The 17,760-nt window shown below is 40.5% G+C and overlaps 1 long non-coding RNA gene across 1 annotated transcript; it reads left to right on the top strand.

Annotated features, from left to right (window-relative positions):
* Window positions 1-264: 264 nt before the first annotated feature.
* On the top strand, window positions 265-12,844 carry LOC116672131 (uncharacterized). Its single transcript, XR_004327475.1, has 3 exons — window positions 265-371; window positions 9,262-9,268; window positions 12,834-12,844. It is a non-coding gene; the product is annotated as an uncharacterized LOC116672131 (long non-coding RNA).
* Window positions 12,845-17,760: the final 4,916 nt, after the last annotated feature.

Raw genomic sequence — 17,760 nt, 5'->3', positions numbered from 1 at the left:
GTCTTTACTTTGAATTCTCTCTTAGGTCACAATTATATGAGGTTCATCAGTAATGTAGGAATTTTGTCATAGACCTGAGGGTTTTGAAACCATTAGTGGATTAATCGATTACTTCATCAACAGAACATTAAGCTGCAACTATTTTATTTCAAGTTGAGTTAATTTTTTATATTCATTTTTCAGTGTACAAGAACAAGAACAAATACAAACAAACCTCCCCACATTCCCCCTCCTCAAAAGGATGCGCCAAAATGTCAAAGGAGGTATACAATATTTTGAGGTCAGTCACATTCCAATATCACATCATCCACTTAATCAAGATAGGGCTGCCAAATTTTAAGAAAGGTGTTGTATCCCTTTCTAACGGTTATGTAATTTGTTTTCTAAACGCACACAATTATTCATTTCTAAATATCATTTAGTTATGGATAGAGGGAAATCAGACTTCCATGTGACAGCAGTATAGTTTTTTGTATTTAGTACATATTTGTTAAGTGTTTTGTCAATTTTTTCTAAGGTTTCCCAGCAAGCAAAATTCTGGGTTAACAGGTAATGAAACTTTAATTTTAGTCAAGAGGTCACAAAAGCCAATCCAGAAATCTCTCACCTTCGGTGTACAAGTACAGTGTAGGGAAGAGCCCACATCTGCAGCACATTGGAAACACGTAGCAGATAGATCAGGCTTTGACTTGTGAATTTTATCTGTAGTCAGATACAGCTGATGAAGGAAATGAAAGTGGACATGCCTGTACCGTGCATTAATAGTGGCGGACAGGTTGAGTTAAGTTTAAGTTAAGTTCAAATAATTAGCAAGTAAACAATTACCCAACATTTAATGAATGTCCACATTTACCATGTATTACATTATAGAGAACTGAGAATTTTTGGTCAAGGTAAACTTTATTATCCACAAATAGGAAATTCATGTGGTGTAATTGTCTATTTCAACACCCACATAAGTGTATGTTGTGACCAACTCTACCACTACATCATTTATATTTGAGGGTAGAACAATAATTCCCTTTTTATTAAAAGTCTATGGTCATCTGTTATTTTTTTCATCTCTGTTTTCTTTGCGTTAACCCCAAGGAAATCATCTGTACCCCATTTAATAAAACCCTGCCCCTCCCTGTCAAAACCCTCTAGGGATGCAGTATTAGACTGCATTAACAACGCATGCTTTATCATCACCGTATTTAAAAAAAGTGGGGTCTGAGGAGGTTGTTTGGCAGTTATCGGTGGATAACGTGTATAGAATAGGGGGCAAAATGCACCCTGGTAGTGCCCCTAAGTTCATGGCTTTTAACGATGAGACACATGAGTTGAATTTGACTTTTTGACTACAGTAGGTCAAAAAGTCAAAAATCCACAAAACTATTCTTGGGTTAACCTCAAGGTGTAGCAATTTTAATACCATCAGGTAGGGTTGGATTGTGTTGAAGGCACTGCTGAAGTCTATGAACACAATCTTGACAAGACTCTTTGCCTGTTCAAGGTGCTCAGATATGTTTGTCAGGGTCAGCAGTGCATCTTTAACCCCTCTCTCTGCACGATATGCAAATTGGTTTGGGTCTAAGGGTGGTGTGACCTCACTTAAAAGCTGTTTCAGGATTACATTTAGGATAAACATTTCATTGCTGTAGATGTTAGGGCAACAGGGCGCAGTTCATTAACTTCCCTAGGTTTATTTTTTTTGGGTACGGGCACGGTCAGAGATTTTTTCCATAGACAAGGAACTACACCAGTGTCTATCGACAGCCTTTGAAAGGTCTGTGCCAACTGATCTGCACATACCTTTAATGTCCTGCTGCTAATACCATCAGGCCTACTAGCTTTATGGGGATTCACATCTCTAAAGTAAGACTTAACATCGTCTATAGAAATGTCAATGTCCCCACACTTCATACTTCTGATTTCTTCATAAACCAATTCCTGTTCAGCTGTAAAATCATGAATATCAAATCTGAAAAAAAAATCACTCAAATTATTGCAGTTTTCCACTGCTATTAGATGTTTCTTAGGCTTGTATCCTGTTATTTCCTGAACCCCCTGCCATGCTCTCCTAGCATTATTTCTTAAAAAGTGCATACACTTATATGCCATTTTACAGTCCCTGATCATACTTTTTATGTTGTCTTTTTCTCTTTATCTTTTTCTATTTCCTTTTGATTTGAGCAGTCACTTTTTTTGTTTAAGAAGTTGTTTTCATTCTGGGGTTACCCAGGGTTGTTGGGGAACATCTTAACAGTCTTTTTGGGAAGGATTGTGTCCTCGCAGAATGTAATGTACCCCGAGATAGCAAGCGCCCATCGGTCACTACAATCTCGCAGTGCCTCAGATGTGGCAGCACTCAAGCTCTTGACCTCCACCTTTCTGACTTTCTCACGCCACAGCCTGGACACATAGGCAGGCGTCAGTTTGATCATTTAGTGATCAGAGTTCCCTAAACCGGGCAGTGCGTTAGAGGTAGAAGGCGTCCTGGATATTTCCATAGCACTGGTCGAGGCAGGCTGTGTCGCAGGTGGGACAGGTGACATATTGCGGGTATGTGGGTAAGTGCTCCTTTAGGCTACATACATTGAAGTCTACCATCACAAAGTTAGCAGAATCTGAAGCCTCTAACTCTGCCTGAGCTATAAGTTCTTGAATTGTAGAAGCAACAGCTTGTGGATTGGCAGAGGGTGTGACGTACACAACAAAAAGTCAGATAATTTGGTGTATTTCTCTAGGCAGATGGTAGGGCCTTAAGCTGAGCGCTAATAATTCAATGTTGTTCTGCATACTTGGTGTTTCATTGTGAAGTGAGCAGGGTAACAGTACTTATTATTAATGTATACATACACACCTCAACCCCTTGCTTTTTCCGGAGTTTTGGTTGCGGTCCATCCTCACCAGCATGAAACCCTCCAAGTCGGCTGCAGTCTCAGGGCACGCCCCCGTAAGTCAACTCTCTCTCAGGCAGATAAGGCAAGTTTGGCGGTAGTCCATGAGGTACTGAGTGCAGCAGGCCCGCAACTCATCCACCTTGTTCCGTAGGCTTTGGACATCATCGAGCATGACAGATGGGAGAGATTATCTATAGGGTTGCATTTTAATCTGCTCCCGGATTCCTCCTTTCCTCCCGCGTTTCCTTGGTTTGGCGTTATTGCCTCTGACACGTTGTGGTAACAGTGACGTGTCTTCGAAGGAGGGACAGGTTGAAGGGAGTCCAATATTTAACAGAAAGTCCCATCTGGCCGGTGTGTGTCTTAATGTTGTGGCCAGCGGAATGCTGATAAGGTCGGCCAACAAAGTGATCAGGATCAGCAGGAAAATTACTTGGTTCTGTCTCATGATGAGGGCTGAAGTTATTGATTTATGGCTTAATTAATCCACGGTATTACGGCATATTAAAGCACACATTAAAACAAACACAAATAAACAAACAAATACCGATAGGCGACATGCAGGTAACGTTTTGCATACTGTGTTCTATGTTATTAAATTAAAACTATTATTAAATTAACCGAGAACATATTCTGCCGATTAATCAATCCTGAGAATAATCTTTGCCCTATTTTGAGTCAGTAGTGATTATTATTAGCTTTATTGTCACCCTGAGCTTGAAGGCCCTGGTCCAGGACCCTCCAGTCAGAGGGACCGTAATCCCTACATCTCACAGTCCTGACGTTGTGGCATTTTGTATTGCTTTTCTTAGTCTATATGCATGACGTTTCACTTCTGGAATTGCTCCGTTGCAGCCGGATTTCTCTCTTTTCGCGCGGATGTCCGGTACCTTCTGCTTTCTTTGTGTTGGAATTTTAAACTCTGGTTTATATATGAGGACTATAGATAACTGCTCCTCAGATCTCTGCAGGGTAAATCCAGACTGCTAGCTAGACTATCTGTCCAATCTGAGTCTTCTGTTGCACAACTAATCTAACTTTTGAACGTACACCAAAACAAGTTCCTTCCTGAGGCTATTTTGCACCGTGGCTCTGCCCGGTACTTAGCGCCGCCCATAATGATTGTGATTGGTTTTAAAGAAATGCCAATAAACCACAACATGCTTTTCTCCAATCTTTGAATGTTGTTTGGATTAGCCAGACCCTCCGTTGCAGCGTTGTGGAGGAAGGTCTGGCAAAATGCATGAATTTTGCATGTACACACCTATCTCAGCTGTTGCAACCATATGCTTTCTGCCTTTCACACACAAATACACACTAGAGTGTACACACAAACATAGGCCAAGTGCATCAATACCAAAAGGGTTTCATCAACTCTCAGAGGAAGACATCATTGCATTTAGAATCAAACCTATGGAATCAATACCTGTGTTACACTTAAAATGACAAAGTGCTTATACGGAGGTTGTGCAGGCACACAGCCTCGGGGTAAGTTTTGAATGTATAGATGAATGTGTGGATCGTTAATGGTTGTGATTTTGGTTTTGTAATGGATCCTTACCAATCTGAACCCTTTGGGCATAAACAACCTTTCCTCCGGTGAAATATCTGATCACTGAAAAATAGAACTAACATTGTGACTGCAGTAAGTTACCTTGAAATAGCGCTCTGCAGATGCATGCATGTTTTTCTGCTCTTGGGATGCAATTAAATCAACAGTGATGTGACCAATCTGTTTATGCCTGCTGATATTACATTTTCAGTTTTAATTGCTTTACATTATTTTGATATATTGTAGCCACCATGAAAAAGCCAATGTAATTACTACCATGACATGCTGCCAACAATGCAACTTATACTGTACATGTAGAATTATAAGAAGGTGAGTAATCAACAGAGTGATAACAATATTCAAAAGAACAAATTCACATCAAATACGTTAATTTTGATATATGATTTAGGTTATTCAGTCAAAATAAAGCTGTTTCAATACTATTTATTATATAACTTAGAGATGTATTTATTAACACGTCTAGACTGTGTGCTTGTGTTAATATATTTGAACACAGCAAAGCCTTACTCATCACCATAGCTGCCATCCAAACACCATAGAATCCCAAAAATCAACAAATTAAAACTACTTTCTGTAAATTTTAATTAGCAGAAGGAAACAGAATTGTATAGGTCATTTCTGCAAAATGTTTTTTTTCCTCGTGTTTTTCTTAGGCCTTTCAAATAAAGCACTTGTATTTGACTTTTTTAAATCAGGGGGCCTTCACTCCTAAGTCAATGTGTCAATATAAGCTTAAGTGAAGGAGTGGCTTGAACGCTAACCACAGAATCATACTAAGTGTAAATTTTCATTTCTCTCACACGGCTGGCAATTACGGCTGCACTCCCTTATCCTCATTCTCTCAAACTGTCTTTGCCTGCAATGTGCATGTAAGTATGTGTAAGGAAGAAAGAGGGTGAGAGTGTGTGAGAGAAATAGCCTTATGTATTATTACAGTCACGCTGCCCACGTCTGAAAACATTTCACAGGCAGTGCAAGGGAAATGTAAATCTGAGTTTGCTGAATCTAGCACGCACGCACGCACGCACGCACGCACGCACACATACACACACACACACACACACACATACACACACACACACACACACACACACACACACACACACACATACACACATGCCCACACAGAGGAGAAAAAAACTCATCTCCCCTCTCTCCCTTATACACACATAATGCATTAAAATGGAAAACAGCTCTCACTGGCCCCACCATTGAAGGGGGCCCTAATATTTGTTTTTCCCTCCCCTGTAGTGTCCTCATTCCCAATGACCAAATTTATAATAATCTCTGCCTCAGAGTCCAGCACTGCTTTCAGAATCTATAATCACCTCGCCAGTGGTTCCTTCAGCCTGGCCCTGGCCAGCTACAGGCCCACTTCCCTTTGGCCCTGCTTCAGCGATACTACAATTGGTCCCAATCCCTGAAATCTACCTGTAGATTGGATTGTTTGCACATATGGTCTTTTTTGGACACATACAACCACAGTGTGGTTTTTCAATGCAATCACCTGTTCTGCAATCACTGAGTTCTACCTGTAGTCACCTAAATAATACATTTATACATTAAAAGCCTTTCACTTGGGAACCACAGGAATGATATTGTGAAGTGGCAACAGTGATTGCAGCCTTTATTACAACTCCTCCAAACTATACAACACATATGTATATTGTTTGCTCATACCCTATGATACGATCCACTAGAGTGTTTCCTAAATTAGCAACCCTACCGGTCGCAGTTCGATTAGATTTAGATTTAGAGGTTTAAATAAGTAAGTTTGTTATTTTACTTAACTTACATACATGACTTAGTACATAAGTTACATAGAATGTGACTTGTTCACATTAGTTGAAATAGGTTGTTGATTTTTGCTATTACACCGAACATGGGAAGCCGTCTCCTTGGTGAAAGTCCTGTGTTTGTTTGACCCATCATCCCACCCTGACCTCCCCTCTATGCAAAATTTGTCACCCTTTATACCACATCACCTGACTTCCTCCTTTGCCTGGTTTGCTGGTAAATCTTTTAGATATAAACAATGTAAATATGTTGTGATGCTTTATTGGTTTACTGATCTGTTTTATTATATTGCAGGGAACCACAGTGAGCTGCTTAGATGAAGAGGCTGCAGTTTGTGCCTAACTCCCAACACATCATAAAGGTAAGTAACTTTTATTGTGCTGTTCCTGTCATATAGAAAATAGCTTGCTCCGCTCGTCAGTTATTACTAGTCGTGCATTGCCGGACCTATCTCCGCAGCGCCGCGGCGGAGGTTCTGGCTTGTCCACACAACATTCTGGGAAAGGAGAAAAACAAGCTCTGGTTTTGTTTGCATTTGTTTAAACCAATCAGGGCTGGGCACAGGTACGGTGTCACCGCAAAACAGCCTCGCAGAGGAACTTGTTTTGGTGGAACATGAAAAAAACAAAATGACATTTAAAAAAACGTAGGGAGGCAAACTATTTTAATATATATATATATATATATATATATATATAAATATATATATATATATATATATTATTTGATTGTCAGTTCTATGATTTTTTCTGAAAATGACGGACTTCCGGCAAAACCTCCGGTGGTAAAACGTCGTCAACATAGACTAGTTATTACTGATGTTAAATTTTTTTTTTTTGTTTATATTTTCCGCCAAAGCAAATGTATTTTTTTTGCATCTTACTTATTTTCAGACGTTGGTATGCAGTGTTCTGTTTATTTTATTATTTTGTCCAGTATGTTGCCCAGTTCATGTGAGAATGTACCTTTGTATAAAGCTTTCACATTCCTAAAATCATCAACTCATGGTTTTTCTGAAATGTCTTTAAATTTCCCGTTGATATGGTGAGAGGTTTCAGAAAGACTGTGACACTCTAATCCTAATTTTTACTTTTAATACATGTCCCTGTTGTCAAACCAAATGACTCTCATTTCCTATTAGGGAACAAATTCAACGTTTAAGGCCTGTAGATGTTAGCTTTACAATTTTAAGGCACAATTCTTCTTGCTTTTGATTTCCAAACTGAATTATTTTGTCTTCAAATCCTTTTTTTTGAGTTCTCAATTGGATTTTCCTGTCCGGATGGAAAGAGCAGAACAATGTATTTGTAGTTTTAAACAACCTTGAGTCCAGCTGGCTTTCTCTATTTAGTTTTCGAAGTAACACATTAATTGTGTGGTTTAATAACAACCTTAAACCTCATATAAACATTCATCATAAAGTGAATGTGAATTTTGGATTTTGTGAGTGGGAGTGTACGTGTGTGGGTGTGTGTGTGCAGTACTTGCATGTATGGATTGGTACAATATTTAATTAATACATCTCAGCATCATCAAGCCATATCTGTACATCTTACTCAAGGAAACCTTAGCCTCAGATTTGCTTAAACTAAATGGGGCAAATACAGTGAACTACACAATGGTGTTTGGAGCTAGTATGTAAATATACTTTACCTTTCTTATGAATTAGACATGACTACAACAGATATGTTCTTTCCAATGTTCAGTACACTTTGAGTAGATGAAGACTGAAAAATGTTTGATATTGTTAAAGCTTATTTATTCTGTGTTATCCACCACAGTCGTACCATGACTGCACTTCGAGGGTTAGTTGCCCTGAGTTGGGCCTCCTAGGTTCTTACACATCCTACCTCTGCAAGGATTGGCAGACTGCAAGCATGGCCTCACCCAATGATATTCATGAGGCAGATCATTGTTATAATTTAGAGTCTGAAACAAAACGACAAAAGACTAAAATTTGTGTGACTAGTAAAGACTTAAACTATGCAAAAACACATTTGGCTGAACTAATGACCATAAACAATTTGGCGATTTGTATCACTTTATCTGGTTATCACATAACCTAAAGCTCTACAACAATGAACAAAGAAAAGAAAGGTTATACAGATCACATTCATTTGTAATTGCATTACACATTGATAATCTTGGACTTAAACCCAGCTAGTCTCAAGGGGGTTAAATGGAATGCCGACTAGCACATTTACCCTGCATGTTTTACACCATTCATGATTCTTAGAAATAATTACAATTTTTTTGATTGCTATTGTTTGACCTACATTACCACTGTCTTGGTCAGACAAAAGCAACACACATTGTAATAAACAAGTTCAAGGCTTTATTGTGATGTGAATTTTGTTCTTGTACTGCTTTCATTTTATTCAAATACACTAGAACTACATAAATGAGAGATTCAAAATTAAATATGTTCGAACCAAATCTAAGTTGTTTTCAGTTCCTCTTTCATGTTACCATCTGCCCTCTCCATGTCTGTTTTTTCATCCACCAATCACTGCTCTTACTTTGCCAGACAAGGTCACATCACCAAATCAGTTTTCACAGCCACCCAATTGCCCATACAGATATAGACCCTTTGCAATCTTAGCACATATACAAATGAAGTACTGGCACATATGACCAGTCTTGATTAATCAATTGGCTAAAACAAGTTTTTACAACCCAGCTCCTCCAGGGGCGTTATCTCAGGCAGTGTGTGGTCTGCATAAATCATAAATCAGACCAATCTGATGATTGCAGCAGTGATAGCCCCTGTTTCTGCACCACCTCAGCATGGCCTAATATTATTTCCCTCCCCCGAAATTAATAATACTAATACTAATACTAATACTAATACTAATAATAATAATAACAATAATAATAATAATAATAATAATAATAAGATTATGCACATCAAGCACAGCTCATAAATATTATGATACATTTGGCCTGAAAGAGGGTACATATGCATAAAAAACAACTCAAACAAGGGGTAAGTGAGTGCTCTGCCAGTGTTATTGTGGATGTTACAGAAAAAGAGTGAGAGACAAATAGAGATATTTCTCCTGAAGAGAGCTAAGTGAACCCTTACATGCATATTTTTTCTCATTTGTATGTGCGATTGTGTCCCTTAGTGTATTTGTGTGTCCTCCCATGGTGCATGAGTGATGACTTCAAGTAACTGTGACCCCCACACATCGCCCCTCCATGCATATAAAAACAGTCTACTGCTTTAATATCCTCATTTAATGACTAGCCCCAGTGAAAGACCATTAACGTAATGACATCACACTGGCCATCTCTCACTCTCACACACACACATACACACACACACAAATGCATGCTAACTCTGAGCGGTGACATTGTCGTCTTTCACCAATGAACAATGAATTAACAGTTGAGGTGAAATGTTTTTCGTTATTATGCTTGTGTGAGTACTGTTATGTCTTAATATTAATCCTAATAGGAGATCTTTGCGATTGTTTGCATAGGCTGGTGTGTGTGTGTGTGTGTGCGTGCGTGCGTGCGTGCGTGCGTGTGTGTGTGTGACTGTGACTGTGTTGGAAAATGAGCGTGTGTGTTTAGCTGCAGCAGAGTTGGGGGTTGCAGTTTCATCTTACTAATTCAAGGACGGTTCCTAATCATGCAGAGTGAATACATGGAGACATTACAGGAACATAAGCATTAACCTCTTGCATATTTACGTCATGGACACACACCTACGCGAACACACACCCACACATGCTGACTACACACAGGCAATTTGTAATATTGAATAGCTGACACAGTAAGATTTCATAATCTATTGACAGTGTCACAGCATAGTCATGCAAGGTGGTGGAGCTATTGATAAAACAGAGTATTGGCCTGTCATCCGTGTTCCTTAATCTGGGCTGATGTAACTTACTGCAAACACCAGATCCAAGGCCACAACTGATGACATCATACTTTAGCACCTATAGGGGCTGAGGACTCCCTAAAGTGGTGCTTTTCCTTGTGCACTGCGTTGGAGATTCCTCTTTTTAATATCTTAACAACAACAGACACACACAGACGAAAAGGTACGTTATATGAGTCATTTTATTATGTTGAATACTGAATAAACAATTTCTATTTTTTAATTACACAATGAGATTAAAGGTTTCTTGACAACTTTATTAAACAAAAAAATAACCATCATTTGTTAAAAAAAAAAAAAACTCACAAAAAAATGAATTTATACTTTGGCTTTGAATAAGAACAATTTAAATGGAAAATAAGGCAAAAGCGTGTTTTGAGATTAACACACGCATTATTCACTGGCATACATTGACACACATTTGCACTCAATCATGCATACTAACCACCCAAACACACCTAAACACGCACACACAATAAAAACTGTAATTAACATCCAAAATCCATCTTCCCAAACCATAATTGCGAGTTGATGTCACTCTGTTATAAAAAAAAAAAAAAATACATTCTTCCCAGTGCTGCATCATCACGAGTTCATAATTCTAATCAGCGGGCTAATACAGTTGATATACTATACCACAGGACACATTTGCCCCATGGTGGCAATTATCGCAAAACACCCAAGATCAACATCCCAGCACACACACTTGTAAACAGGCAAATGCACACCTTCTACATCATTTTTGTCCCTCCAATTAGATTTTTTAATATCCTGGTCGGTGTTAATGGAGATTAATGGCAAATCGCCATGGTGAATTCCAACGTCATCTATTATCATTCCAGCCTTGGTCCCAGTCCGCTCTAATTACATTCTCAAAATGCCCTCCGCTCCACAACCCCCAACAGTCTAAGATCAATCAATAATTTTAATTTTCGGATGCCCCCCAACCCCGCTCCAATCCCTACCCTTGTCCTCTGCTTTTGCTCCTCTCTTCCTTCTCCGCATGTCGATTTGTTTCCAAAGAAAATCAAATGCCGTAGGATAAATGCTTATAGGGAATTAATTAACCATCTCTTTCCACGCTCCCTTTAAGTCCTTCGTTTGTTTGTCCATTTGCTCAGTTACTCCTTGCCCAGGTGTCTCTCTTGTGTCTGCTATGTCTTTCCTCCTTCGCCCTCTCTCTGTCTGGCGCATGGGGGGCGCTTTCCACTCTTTCCTCCTTCTTGTCACATAATTAGCATGCAGATATGCATTGCCTGATTCGCAAGTCAAATCGCCTCAATATTTCCCCCTCTCTGTTTCTCTACTCGATTTTGGGGTTGTGATTGTTCTTATTCAAATAGGGTTTTTGAATATTTGGTTAACCCCCCCTCCACCCCCTCCATCCAGTTTATCAAAACATACACACACACACACACACACACACACACACAGTGTTTGATAACATTCCTCTTTATCTACAGATGACAGAGCTTTGCCCAATCTACTCTCATATTCTGCCTTGCTGCCAATCATGCAAAACAAGTAAAATGTAAAAAATTAAACAGTTTCCAATCTTGTGGACGTAGGCTACACTCTGTCTGAGCCTCTTTTCTGCATGTCCAATGTACCAGCCTGTCAATAGTATTAAGCATACCTCAATGCCGGGTTTCACATGGTGCATGCTTTTGGCTCTTGGTATGTTGGCACACATTCAAACAGACAAGAATACAGTACAGTATGTGTTTTGCGTCCCCCCCCCCCCACCATACTCTACACAAATACATTTCTCTTATTTTCTCTACCTCCCTCTCTCTCTTTCTCACACACACAGAGCACGTCTGCTGGTGCAGGAAGATGTTAGCTCAGCACATTTCAATATGAACATTTTAATACTCTATCTAGCTGCCATCTGTTTTCCTTGTCATAAACCAACACAAGCCAGCAGTTTTTATTCCTGAACACTGAGACAAAAATCACATTCATTTTCCCACTCAAATGCCCTTTATACACATATATATATATATATATATATATATATATATATATATATATATATATATATATATATATATATATATATATATATATATATATATATATATATATATATATATATATATATATAAATGACCTTTGCCACATTGCATATATGGAGGTCAAATTGAAGGCCAGACCTCTATCTTTCCCCTTCATTTTGCTTTAGGCTCTCATACATATGTTAATAACTCACCAAATGCATAAAGTGGTATTATTGAATCATTATTTTATCATCATTCCTTCACAGATTGAAGAAAAGAGAAATTCACTGGCCCCATTGAGGGAATACGGCAAAAGTAAAACATCATGGTCGGGTTTAGGAATTTCCTGCTACAGTATAGTGCCCTCACATGTGATCATAACACATAAACACACACACAGACAGCAACAAGTGTCAGAGTGTAGGGGGAGGTTCTCCTGCGTAGTAATGTCTTGGTATCGTTGGCACAAGGCCAGCTTTGCCATCTGTCTCCTCTCCCCCTTTCCCTGTCTCTCATCCTCCTCCTCCTCCTCCAAGCCAATCTGCTCTACATTTGCTACCATTACGTGCCTGCCATCCTTATGGCTTATCAGAGGCAGGCGCCAGGCACCCTTTACCCCTCTCTCTCTCCTCCTCCTCACGCCCCTCTCTTCACGCCCCTATTTCCGCGCCCACTTCGCCATGGAGTTCTCTAAAGGGTCCAGGTGGCATCTTGCCCTGCTGTCTTCTCAGAGCCAAGACGGAAAACAAAGAAGCGCGGCAAAGAGAACAACAAAAGCCCCGAAAAAACAGGATATACTCCTTTCCACATCCTGCTTGGAGCCCGCTGTGCTTCCTGTGCCCACAGGCTTGGTGTTGGTTTGTTGTTGTTGTTGTTGCTGTTGTTGATTTCATGCTTCTTCCTCCTCTGGATGGCTGTTGCAGTTTGAGAATAAAAGGCTGGGAAGTAAACCCTTCAAACCTTGGAACTTCCCTGGCTTTGGTGCTATTGACGGGACCCTGGTACGTCTCATATGCCCATACACTCACACACACACACACATACACACACACATACTCACACACATACACATGCACGTAGATGCTGCAGAGTGTTTCTCTCAGAGCTCCCTGCCACCTCGTCCGCCTGCTGCCTCGAAAGAACTGGGAATACCATGGGATCTACCAGAGACTCACTCACACGTACACAGACACACGCCGGATTTAATACGCACGTGCACTTGCCGGTCGTTTGAGGCTGCAGGAAAGTGAATAATCAATTAAGTATTGATTTCTTGTAAGATTTTTTAAATTTCAAAGGCAAAGACAAAGAGGGTAGCTTAAGGAGATCCGCCACGAGCGAGAGGAGCTGCAAATTAGCCAATAAACACAGACGGGGGAATAAACGAAGGTGAACGAACGAACCGCTCGTCACTGCAATATGCTTCTGTTCATTTCTTGTTTCTCTTTTGTTTCTGCATGCCCCTCCAGAAGAATTAATGATGAATGCGACAATGGTTTCCTATGGAGATGACGATTGGGAGAGCAAGGGTTAAAAGCAAGAGCTGCAGGAGGAGAGAGAGTCACTGGAGGACTTGGTAATTAGGCAGCCGGCAACACACGCCTCATCAGTATGCGGAGTATGCAAATTGGCCGGCTGGCTCTTTCTTTTTGTCATGGATCAGAAGGCAAGAGCTGCAGAGAAGAATTAAGAGCTATTATTCTACCCAAGGAGAGACTGATATATGCAAAGGAAGAGGGGGAGGAGGAGAGGAAAGAACACTCTTTAACCACAAAGATATACAATGGACTTCACTGCAAAGGAGAGTCAAATACAATCACACAAATACACTGTTATTCTCCCGCACACACTGGGAGAGTCTTCTATATTTGCGCTGGAAATAGCGAAAGACGATCAGACACGCACCTTCATTCGCTATTATGCCTATCTCCACATATTGATAGGCTGCTTCGTGGATGATAATTACCTTTTGGAATATCGAATCCCGAAACGAGCCTCGGAATGAAGGAACAAGAAGAAAGGATAGAAAAAAAGAAAAAAGAGCGGAGTTATGCAAAGGCGCTAATGATATTCAGAGTGCTGACTGTATGTCATCTGCATGATGACAACGGCCAATTATAATGAACCATTGGCTCTCCGCCACAGATAAGTAGAAGAGAGAAAGATATGGGTGAACAAGAAGGGGAAGCGAAAAGAACTTCCCCATCCCTTTCTTCTTAATTTGCCGCTGATATTTGCAGATTCTGTGTCGTACGGATTTACAGTAACGATGCATGTTGAAAAAAAAAGACAACCTTTCCTTGCATTGTTCCTTAAATGGAATAAAAGGCCACAGAAGATGAGAGTATCCCTCCATTAAGGATTTATGGCTGCTTGGGGTGGTATTCCATTTCCATGTTGGTCAACTGGGCTTTGGTTCTGATGGCACTCGCTCCTGTACCAGCCATCGCTCTGATAAGCCAAAGAATCTGTTGGAAAACACACACATACACACAAGCATACGCACACACGGCGGCATCATTCACAGTTTCGCCGTCTCCCCTTCCTCATCACACTACAAAATGCTTCCCCATCACCGTTTTGCATATTCGCATGCCGCCCCGCCTGCCACAAAGGACTAAACAGCCATATGCAAAACAGTCTGGTATCCCCACTTACATAGCGTTGAGACGCACAGTGTGAGAAAGAGGGAGCGGGGGATGGGCGGGGGGTAAAACACGATGGGGGGGAGAAAGACAGGAAGGTGGGGGGGGGCAGGAGGCCCACAGGGGATCTTGTTGGCACTAAAAAGGGGCACGTGCGGTGATACCACTCCTACTTTGTGATGACAGAAAGAGGCGGGCGTGGGAAAAATAGTGGTGGAGTGGAGGGGGGATGAAAGGGAGGGGAGAGGAGGGAGAAGAAGGAGAAGGGGGACGAGGGCATGTTGGCATTAAGAGGTGGCACGTGTTGCCGGAGCATGAGGGGCAACGTGGGTGGGCGAGGTGTAGTGGGAGGTACAGGAAAACGGGGGTTAGATAGGGACGCGGCAGGGGGTGGCACTAAACACAGACAAGTGTCTAAAGAGGAAGAGTTTTCAGATCTAGGGGCCACCTGCATTAAGGAGGAATGTCACACCAAAGACACACACACACACACACACACACACACACACACACACACACACACACACACACACACACCTCTTATCAGACCTCAGGGGAATAAGCCAGTGGGGGTGTGGCTGCCATGCCTGTGACGGAGCAGGGTAACTTCCACACGAAATACCCACGTGTGCTTCCACAGACCTGCAGGGGTACCAGCAATGTGTACACACACTCACGCGCTCGCGCATGCACGCAGGCACGCACGCACGCACGCTCACACGCACGCACACACGCACGCACACACGCACGCACACACGCACGCACACTTTTTTGCATATGCAGATGCATCAGGAAGCTCAGTGTTCACTGCAGACTTGGCATCAAGCCAAAACATAGACGTGGTGTGACTGGTAGTGCACAATAAACAAACACACACATGCATGCACACACACAATAGCACACACAAACGCATATATGACCAGAAGGTCTTTTGATACGCTGATTTTATTTGTTCATTTGAAGGAACTGTTGGGATTTCTCTGTGAGATTTAATTCTCTTGTATAAAATGTCTTGTTGTAGTTGAGTTTATAGGCTGCAATGTTATGTTCATTTGCCACTTTTTGTATCTCAACTTTGATATATATATATATATATATATATATATCAAAGTATATATATATATATTTTGTGATAAAGTATATATGCTTAAAAATTTCATTTAAAAAAAAACATTAAATGTATATTTGCTGGTATTTTGATAATAAACGTTTATTGTTCCTCTGTCAAAAGAAAAAAGAAAAAAGAAAAAAAAGAACATGTCAAATGATGACAAATCTGAGGCCCTATGTGTTAACCTAGTGCAAATGTATGTATTAATTCAATTTCATTATAAAACATAGATTATTGTATGAATGTTGCATTTCATATGCTTGTCTTTTGTGAAGAAAGCAGAATAATGATTGTCACCATTTGAAGTAGATGTTTCTTTTTAGGCCAAGATCCAAGACTAGCTCAGTTGTGAGTTGTACGTGTTACCTAAACCTCGACCTTGGTGACAAAAACACTAAATTGGTTTGACTCAAGTCAAGAGTTCACGTTCACCGTCTTAAAGTCATCCAGTGGCAAGTGGATTTGATTATTTTCACATTCACTTCTAGTTTAAAAGCGATAGTAGTTTCACATGTCCTTCTTGAGATGCAAGCCTATAGCTTTTAGCCTCGCTAAGTGAATCATCAGTAGCAGTATCAAATTACCCTCAACAAAGACCAAAGGTTACTTAAAGGCCTTTTAGTCATCCATGCTGGCACGCCAGCTAATTTACAGCAGACTCATTAGACCAGCATTAAAGACAATTTCCTGCCGACAAATTTCATTTAGTAGAAAAATCATTACCATGGCAATAATAAACAAGCTTATACAGTAGTGGCTAATGGCAATTTGAGTAACCTAATGATGTTAGCAAACCACAGAAATAGCCACAGTGGCTTGAACAACTATAATCAAAGCTCTGTTTAACATAGATGTTGACAAAACGAGTGTTAAGATTACTTTGGAGTTTTTATTTCTTTGTTTTCTTTCCTTTTTTCTTTCTTAAGCTTTGTCTTGGGCCTGAACTATGACAGTGGAAATATAATGTTTCATAACTGTCAGTGCACAGGGTTGTATGTAGCCTGGGGTTGCTGTGCTGAACAATAAACCATAATTTGATAGATGAGAAATTACAGCGGTCCATCTACTGTGCAGGGCCCTCACCCCGGGCAAGCAATACCGTGCCAGATGATGTGTCACATTTTTCTGAGAGAGGGAAAAAAAAAAAATTATTCCTTTTTACTTTGTTAATAATGTCTGCCTGTGTTTTGAATGTAGCATCCCTGTTTGTCTTATGTAGATAAACTAAAACCATAGATGGATGTGAGGCCTCTCATTGGCACTGCCAATTATTATATAGGCCCTCTGTCCTTTAAAGCTCCATGCATTGCTGTGTGAGTGGTGCTGGCTGGAATGACAAGCCATCTGGGTTCATGTGGAGCATATATTGTTGAGTAAACCACTGATTTATATTTAGCAGTCACCAAACACACCTCTCTCCCTATGTAGAGAGTCATTGCTGATAGAAGATATGTATTGTAGGTAGCAAACCCACCTCCGTTAGCCAATGCCTTTGCTATTAGCGAATGTATATCTCTTTGAGTGTGGCATGGATTTGCTGTGCAGCAGGTTGGAAATTATGTGTTCTCTGTGACATCGTGACTGAGAACTACTCAGACCAACCATTAGTACCCCTGGAGCATGCTCCAGTGCTGTATCATTTGTGTCAAGCATACAAGAATGATTTGACTTGGTCCCATGGCAAGTAACTGACAGCCATGTGAATAAACATAATGGTTGCGATCCCACTGGAAACTAGCGCTTAAGTGTAAATTAGTGGGCAACACTAATAGCAAGCGAAAGGGGGAAGGTTATAAGTGGGAACGACTGCAGTATACTGAGGCGAGGATAACAAGTTGGCAGGGTGATGGGCAGCTA

Source organism: Etheostoma spectabile, chromosome 22 (assembly GCF_008692095.1).
Source record: "Etheostoma spectabile isolate EspeVRDwgs_2016 chromosome 22, UIUC_Espe_1.0, whole genome shotgun sequence".
Taxonomy (NCBI): Eukaryota; Metazoa; Chordata; class Actinopteri; order Perciformes; family Percidae; genus Etheostoma; species Etheostoma spectabile.
The sequence above is the reverse complement of the archived record's forward strand: the minus strand, read 5'-3'. Positions and strand labels throughout refer to the sequence as shown.